Source organism: Dysidea avara, chromosome 5 (genome assembly GCF_963678975.1).
Source record: "Dysidea avara chromosome 5, odDysAvar1.4, whole genome shotgun sequence".
Classification (NCBI taxonomy): domain Eukaryota; kingdom Metazoa; phylum Porifera; class Demospongiae; order Dictyoceratida; family Dysideidae; genus Dysidea; species Dysidea avara.
This window is the reverse complement of record NC_089276.1, coordinates 33,148,567-33,158,245: the sequence shown is the minus strand read 5'-3', so window position 1 is coordinate 33,158,245 and position 9,679 is coordinate 33,148,567.

The window sequence follows — 9,679 nt, the reverse complement described above, 5'->3', positions numbered from 1 at the left end:
AAAACACCTTTGAGTATTGATGTATCAGAAAATAGTAGAAAATTGGATGAAGTGAACATGTTGAATTCATCACTACAAAAGCTCAACATATCACACAACAACATCAGGGATGTTGGAGTAACAGAAATCAGTAAGTGTCTCAAGATGAACACAACATTGCAAGAACTCACAATTTCTTGGAAAAGATCATTGCAAACGTATTCATTGTTTTATCAACATCAACATGATGATCATTTTCTTAACCTTAATAATAGTTCCCACTCATACAATATGTATGGTGAATGCTTAGGTGATACTGGAATTATTCTAATTTTATCTTTCTTACAAAACAACCACAACACAATACAAGAGCTCCATGTTGCAAACAACAACATATCTGATGATGGAGCTATAGCTATCAGTGAGTATCTTAAAACCAACAACACATTACAAAGTCTTAATCTAGCTGAAAATAACATAACTAGTGTTGGAGCCAAAAGGATTAGTGAAGTCATTAAATCAAGCATGATATTACAAACACTGGACATTTCACACAACAACATATCTGATGTTGGAGCTATAGCTATCAGTGAGTATCTTAAAACCAACAACACATTACAAAGTCTTAATCTAGCTGAAAACAACATAACTAGTGTTGGAGCCAAAAGGATTAGTGAAGTCATTAAATCAAACATGATATTACAAACACTGGACATTTCACACAACAACATATCTGATGATGGAGCTATAGCTATCAGTGAGTATCTTAAAACCAACAACACATTACAAAGTCTTAATCTAGCTGAAAATAACATAACTAGTGTTGGAGCCAAAAGGATTAGTGAGGTCATTAAATCAAGCATGATATTACAAACACTGGACATTTCACACAACAGAATATCAGATGATGGAGCTATAACCATCATTATAGCTGTTACAAACAACAAAACACCTTTGAGTATTGATGTATCAGAAAATAGTAGAAAACTGGATGAAGTGAACATGTTGAATTCATCACTACAAAAGCTCAACATATCATACAACAACATCAGTGATGTTGGAGTAACAGAAATCAGTAAGTGTCTCAAGATGAACACAACATTGCAAGAACTCACAATTTCTTGGAGAAGATCATTGCAAACATATTCATGGTTTTGTCAACATCAACATGATGATCATTTTCTTAACCTTAATAATAGTTCCCACTCATACAATATGTATAGTAAACACTTTGGTGATACTGGAATAATTCTAATTTTAGCTTTCTTACAAAACAACCACAACACAATACAAGAGCTCCATGTTGCAAACAACAACTTATCTGATGATGGAGCTATAGCTATCAGTGAGTATCTTAAAACCAACAACACATTACAAAGTCTTAATCTGGCTACAAATAACATAACTAGTGTTGGAGCCAAAAGAATTAGTGAAGTCATTAAATCAAGCATGATATTACAAACACTGGACATTTCACAAAACAACATATCTGATGATGGAGCTATAGCTATCAGTAAGTATCTTAAAACCAACAACACATTACAAAGTCTTAATCTGGCTACAAATAACATAACTAGTGTTGGAGCCAAAAGAATTAGTGAAGTCATTAAATCAAGCATGATATTACAAACACTGGACATTTCACACAACAACATATCTGATGATGGAGCTATAACTATCATTAAAGCTGTTACAAACAAAACATCTTTAAGTATTAATGTATCAGAAAATAGTAGAAAACTGGATGAAGTGAACATGTTGAATTCATCACTACAAAAGCTCAACATATCATACAACAACATCAGTGATGTTGGAGTAACAGAAATCAGTAAGTGTCTCAAGATGAACACAACATTGCAAGAACTCACAATTTCTTGGAGAACATTGCAAAAATATTTATTGTTTAATCGATATCAACGTGAGGAACATAAGGATCATTTTCTTAACCTTAATAATAGTTCCCAATCATACAATATGTGTGGTAAATACTTTGGTGATACTGGAATTATTCTAATTTTAGCTTTCTTACAAAACAACCACAACACAATACAAGAGCTCCATGTTGCAAACAACAACATGTCTGATGATGGCACTATAGCTATCAGTGAGTATCTTAAAACCAACAACACATTACAAAGTCTTAATCTAGCTGAAAATAACATAACTAGTGTTGGAGCCAAAAGGATTAGTGAAGTCATTAAATCAAGCATAATATTGCAAACACTGGACATTTCACACAACAACATATCTGATGATGGAGCTATAGCTATCAGTGAGTATCTTAAAACCAACAACACATTACAAAGTCTTAATCTAGCTGAAAATAACATAACTAGTGTTGGAGCCAAAAGGATTAGTGAGGTCATTAAATCAAGCATGATATTACAAACACTGGACATTTCACACAACAACATATCTGATGATGGCACTATGGCTATCAGTGAGTATCTGAAAACCAACAACACATTACAAAGTCTTAATCTAGCTAAAAATAACATAACTAGTGTTGGAGCCAAAAGGATTAGTGAGGTCATTAAATCAAGCATGATATTACAAACACTGGACATTTCACACAACAGAATATCAGATGATGGAGCTATAACCATCATTATAGCTGTTACAAACAACAAAACACCTTTGAGTATTGATGTATCAGAAAATAGTAGAAAACTGGATGAAGTGAACATGTTGAATTCATCACTACAAAAGCTCAACATATCATACAACAACATCAGTGATGTTGGAGTAACAGAAATCAGTAAGTGTCTCAAGATGAACACAACATTGCAAGAACTCACAATTTCTTGGAGAACATTGCAAAAATATTTATTGTTTAATCGATATCAACATGAGGAACATAAGAATCATTTTCTTAACCTTAATAATAGTTCCCAATCATACAATATGTGTGGTAAATACTTTGGTGATACTGGAATTATTCTAATTTTAGCTTTCTTACAAAACAACCACAACACAATACAAGAGCTCCATGTTGCAAACAACAACATATCTGATGATGGCACTATGGCTATCAGTGAGTATCTGAAAACCAACAACACATTACAAAGTCTTAATCTAGCTAAAAATAACATAACTAGTGTTGGAGCCAAAAGGATTAGTGAGGTCATTAAATCAAGCATGATATTACAAACACTGGACATTTCACACAACAGAATATCAGATGATGGAGCTATAACCATCATTATAGCTGTTACAAACAACAAAACACCTTTGAGTATTGATGTATCAGAAAATAGTAGAAAACTGGATGAAGTGAACATGTTGAATTCATCACTACAAAAGCTCAACATATCATACAACAACATCAGTGATGTTGGAGTAACAGAAATCAGTAAGTGTCTCAAGATGAACACAACATTGCAAGAACTCACAATTTCTTGGAGAACATTGCAAAAATATTTATTGTTTAATCGATATCAACGTGAGGAACATAAGAATCATTTTCTTAACCTTAATAATAGTTCCCAATCATACAATATGTGTGGTAAATACTTTGGTGATACTGGAATTATTCTAATTTTAGCTTTCTTACAAAACAACCACAACACAATACAAGAGCTCCATGTTGCAAACAACAACATGTCTGATGATGGCACTATAGCTATCAGTGAGTATCTTAAAACCAACAACACATTACAAAGTCTTAATCTAGCTGAAAATAACATAACTAGTGTTGGAGCCAAAAGGATTAGTGAAGTCATTAAATCAAGCATAATATTGCAAACACTGGACATTTCACACAACAACATATCTGATGATGGAGCTATAGCTATCAGTGAGTATCTTAAAACCAACAACACATTGCAAAGTCTTAATCTAGCTAAAAATAACATAACTAGTGTTGGAGCCAAAAGGATTAGTGAGGTCATTAAATCAAGCATGATATTGCAAACACTGGACATTTCACACAACAGAATATCAGATGATGGAGCTATAACCATCATTATAGCTGTTACAAACAACAAAACACCTTTGAGTATTGATGTATCAGAAAATAGTAGAAAACTGGATGAAGTGAACATGTTGAATTCATCACTACAAAGGCTCAACATATCATACAACAACATCAGTGATGTTGGAGTAACAGAAATCAGTAAGTGTCTCAAGATGAACACAACATTGCAAGAACTCACAATTTCTTGGAGAAGATCATTGCAAACATATTCATGGTTTTGTCAACATCAACATGATGATCATTTTCTTAACCTTAATAATAGTTCCCACTCATACAATATGTATAGTAAACACTTTGGTGATACTGGAATAATTCTAATTTTAGCTTTCTTACAAAACAACCACAACACAATACAAGAGCTCCATGTTGCAAACAACAACTTATCTGATGATGGAGCTATAGCTATCAGTGAGTATCTTAAAACCAACAACACATTACAAAGTCTTAATCTGGCTGAAAATAACATAACTAGTGTTGGAGCCAAAAGGATTAGTGAAGTCATTAAATCAAATGTGATATTACAAACACTGGACATTTCACAAAACAACATATCTGATGATGGAGCTATAGCTATCAGTGAGTATCTTAAAACCAACAACACATTACAAAGTCTTAATCTAGCTGAAAATAACATAACTAGTGTTGGAGCCAAAATGATTGGTGAAGTCATTGAATCAAGCATGATATTACAAACACTGGACATTTCACACAACAACATATCTGATGTTGGAGCTATAACTATCATTGAAGCTGTTACAAACAAAACACCTTTAAGTATTAATGTATCAGAAAATAGTAGAAAACTGGATGAAGTGAACATGTTGAATTCATCACCACAAAAGCTCAACATATCACACAACAACATCAGTGATGTTGGAGTAACAAAAATCAGTAAGTGTCTCAAGATGAACACAACATTGCAAGAACTCACAATTTCTTGGAGAAGATCATATTCATTGCTGCTTTATCCATATCAACATGATGATCATTTTCTTAACCTTAATAATAGTTCCCACTCATACAATATGTGTGGTAAATACTTTGGTGATACTGGAATAATTCTAATTTTAGCTTTCTTACAAAACAACCACAACACAATACAAGAGCTCTACGTTGCAAACAACAAGATATCTGATGATGGAGCTATAGCTATCAGTGAGTATCTTAAAACCAACAACACACTACAAAGCCTTAATCTGGCTAAAAATAACATAACTAGTGTTGGAGCCAAAAGGATTAGTGAAGCCATCAAAATTAATACAGTACTACAAACCCTTGATATTTCAAGTAACATAATATCTGATGATGGAGTAGTAGCAATCAGTAGTTGTATCAAGGAAAACTATACCTTAAGACACTTTGTTATTTCAGATGAAGATATTAGTAGCAATGTAATGGAGAAGGTTAGGGAAGACATTGGTAGTCGATTGAAAATAGATTCAAGGCTGGGTTTAGTAAGTTCATGGAAACAAGGTTATCATTTATTGCAACCATTCAATTTCCTCCAACCTACACAAATAGCTATGCCACATGAACTTAGTTTCACACAGAATGCAAGGGCACTTAAAAAATTTATTGCTTCAATGTCCAGTGATAATAATACACTGAATTTTGCCAATGCAAAAACACGTGTTAAAAGTGTGCAATTTACTAATGGAAGAAAATGTTTCAGGTCAAAGCATTCAAAGCGATTTAGTAACCCAAAACATCCATACAAATCACATACTAAGCACTAATAAGTAAAGACATCAATTGAAAATTTGTTCAGAATATTTAATGTTTTACTTTCATGTGTAATTTAGTATTTTGTAGACATATAGTCAAAACTGTTCGTTGTTAATGAACCTGTTATAAATATGTGTGTGTTTTGGATATTGGCAAAAGAGTAATGTGTCACAAAGTGTCATTGGTAAATGGTGCACACATCACATGATGAAAAATCAACATGGTGCCATTGTGCATGGAGCTATGAGCATGATTTTAAAACATACAACAGCTATATAATGCTGTATGCTGAGCATTACAAGTAGGTTAAGTTTCAGAGTAATGTATGAATAAAATAAGGATGTGTCATGTTGTTCAGAAAATGTTTTCTTTGTGTGTAGCTAATTTCGGACAAATTTTTAATAAAAGCATTAATAAATATACTTACCAACTGAGTTGACTGCAGCTATAGAATATTAATGGGCGTAGTTTCCTTGAATATATTATTATAGAGAGAGAGAGAGAACCATCATAGATAATGAAGATAATGTATGACATACATACATATTTATATAGGTGTGTCCTCGGGCGCTTGTGACCACAATATGGTAAAACTATAGGGTGGGTGTGGCAAGGAGAGAAATTACAGTAAAATAAGCAACAAAAACAAACGTATTAAAAGTGTAAGTATATGCCTAGTGGCATATTGAGATCATTTAAGGACATGTTGTAATGCTACTGTTTTATAAGTGCAGGTAGCTATCCTCTTTATGTAAGGAAACCATACGAAGGCTTTGTTTTCAATATCAACACTTCCCTTAAAAAGGAGTGTATTTTGATGCCACAAAACTATTTGAAGTGCTTTTTGTTTTCACTTAAAATCCATTAAATTGAAGATTTTAAGTAATAGTTGGAATTATGCCAATGAGGTTCACATCTGATTAAACATGATGCCTGTTTACAAATCAGATAACTACAAACCTAATGGGCGTGTTAACTGTTGTGTGGTATAGGAATATATAATGGGGCATAAATGGTTCAATGCCACAGGTGCACAATTGTAATATGTAAGGAACTGAGTATAATTATACTGTGTCCAAGAAACAATTTACTGTCTGTCTTGACTTTAATTCATTGGTAGACAGTTTTGTAACGTGGTATATCAATGCCACTGTTTCCTATTTCTACAAGTAGCTGAACTGATACTTATTGATGAGTAGTGTAGCAAATTGTGTCACAGTACTGGAAACACAGTACATGTACGTGGTATATATGTATTATAGTTGTATGACAGATGCTCAATATAATAAAGTTGCCAATAAGCTAAATCTAAAAGGAGTGAAACCACAGAAACCCACCTAGCTTCTTATAATATTAGTGGAGTTAATCAACTCTAATTGCTTTTATTGTAAAATGTAAGGCGGAGGCATTTCACACTATTCAGTAGTTGTATTGTGAGTTTCAGTTGTTTGGCCATGTGAGTATTGAAGTTGCTACACATGTTGTATTGCTTGTCGACTCCTATGTCTCCTGTCTACCTACACAAAGTGAAGGTCCCACCATCTTAAAGCAATTTGGATACCTGATTCAACACCTCAAACACTTTGTTGATACATGTCAAGGCTGGAAACATGCACCAATCCTGAGGAGTCATATACATGTGCAGTAATTAACCATTATTACAGGTAGTACAGTATCAAGGTGGCTCCAGGAATTTGGTGACTGGTTTCCAGATTTTCTGTTGCACTCATGCTTGAATCTAAGGGGTCTGGGGGTGTGCTTTATGAACTGATAGTTTTGAAAATTATAATTATATGTATTCTGAGGTTGACAACTTTCATCCAAAAAATCATGAGACCATAATATGCTAACACTGCCAAGGGGATTAGATATTATGTATTTGTTTACGGAACTGCAGCTTTCAATGTGGTTGGTAACAATCTGGAGGTCTAGAGAGTGGCCAGCTCATACAGTGGTCTTTTTGAAGTCTTTAATGAACCCTTTTAGAAGGTTTATATTATACACATGCATGTTAATGTCGGGCCCTCATAAACATGTACATGCAAGGATGGATTCACTATTAAGTGGCTTGGTTTGCAGTACTGCTTGACCCACTAATAAAAAATTCATTCAAATCTCCAACATAATATTTATCACCAATCAGTTTTCACCATAATTCCTGTAGGAAGCCACAAACATGCATAGTCTATTATTTGTTTGACCCTTTCCCAAACTTGCAGTGGACCACACATCTGTCCTGACATCTTTACTGCAAAACTTATCTGGTTGGCTGAAACGTTATCCTCTTGAGAGACTATATACTTTTCTGTTTTTAGCTGTTTTCTCAGAACTCAGCTCAACATCCATGTACTATAGCAGTTTTTCTTCTAACTTCATAAGCCTTTAATAATCCTATGCATACAGACTACCACGTACCCAATGATTCACTGAAGAGCTAAGTCCTTTTCTTTGCTTTATTTCATTGACTATACATTTACCTGTACCTTCTACCAGTGTACACATAACATGCAACAGCTCATGCGGTATATGAATTAGATAATAAAATTGATGGTCAGATGTACACAAAGGGTTTAGCCTTTCAAATTAAAATTTTCCCCATAATAGCAATGTTTAATAATACAGTGTTCTTTAGCGTTAGGGTGAAAATTCTTGTAAAATGATATAGCGACTTGTTGAAATGTTGATCCACCACCGACTAACACTAGACAGTCAGATTTGGCAGCAATGGTGTGTTGTAATTGAACAATATGGACTGGGTCACTGATGTTGAGAGGTATTTGTTAAACTACCCTTAAACTCCTCAGTAGTCCAACTGTCCTCACCAAATACTGTAGTGAAGAAAGTCTTGTAGGTCTTTGCAATATTTTTCCTTGTGCACCTGAAGACATTCGTATTAACATATTATACTACAGATATATCATGGTATTCGAAATATATACCAAAAGATATACATATTTAGGAAAGGGTGCCATAGTGCGAGGCTTCGCCTCGCAGGCCAAACGAAGCAGTGCACGGCCACCATTTTACGCAACAATAGCAAACTCACCAGTGGGATGTGCCTTTTGGGGTTCCGACGAGTGTGTTGCAATTGTCTTTTCTTTTATCTTCAATCAGGCTGCTTGTCTTCTTCTTCATCCAACGAAACCATATCGAGGTGTTAATTTTCCGTATCAACACTTTCTTAATTTAAGCAGCATAGCTAATAGACGCCACAAGATTATTAAAGGCACATAGACTACGCTACTATCTTGGCTACTGTACAGAGGAATAGATTATATTCCTACTGATATAATCTATGACGGAGGGTACTGTACGGAGGTACTGGTACTAGCTAGATAACTTCACAATAGGTCACAAGATCACGCCCATTCTTCATTGTAGCATTCTCGATGTATCGATTGAAACCACGATGACACGCCCCTTTTGCACTACCTGTATTTCAGTGACTACACACCTTCAATTTGGAAGGCTGATTCGACATACTCTATAATCGATCGAAACCACGCCCCTTTTTGGGCAAGCGCACATCTTGCAGGCTGCCTCGAGATACTCTAACACAGCAGTCACCCTAATAGAGCAGTCACATGTTTATAGCTAGCTGTATGCCTTAACGAAAAAACTAAACAAACTAGTATATTAAAAGTTATAAATTTAAAATAAAGTAGGAATCCAAGCGATAAAAAGTAGTGAAACAAGAGAAGAACGATGGTAGCTATCACAGCATAGCTCGGTGAGAAATTCCTACTTTAGCATTGAACACAAAATAATTAATGGCTATACCATGCCAAAGTAGGGATTTCCCACCGAGCTATGCTGTAATAGCTACCATCGTTCTTCTCTTGTTTCACTACTTTAGTTATCGCTTGGATTCCTACTTTATTTTTAAATTTATAATTTTTAATATACTATAGTGTATAATAGCAAGAGTTCATAATATTTGTATGGGGGAGAGTGTCTAACTGCCAGTATGGCCTATACAAACACACTGCTACAAAGTTT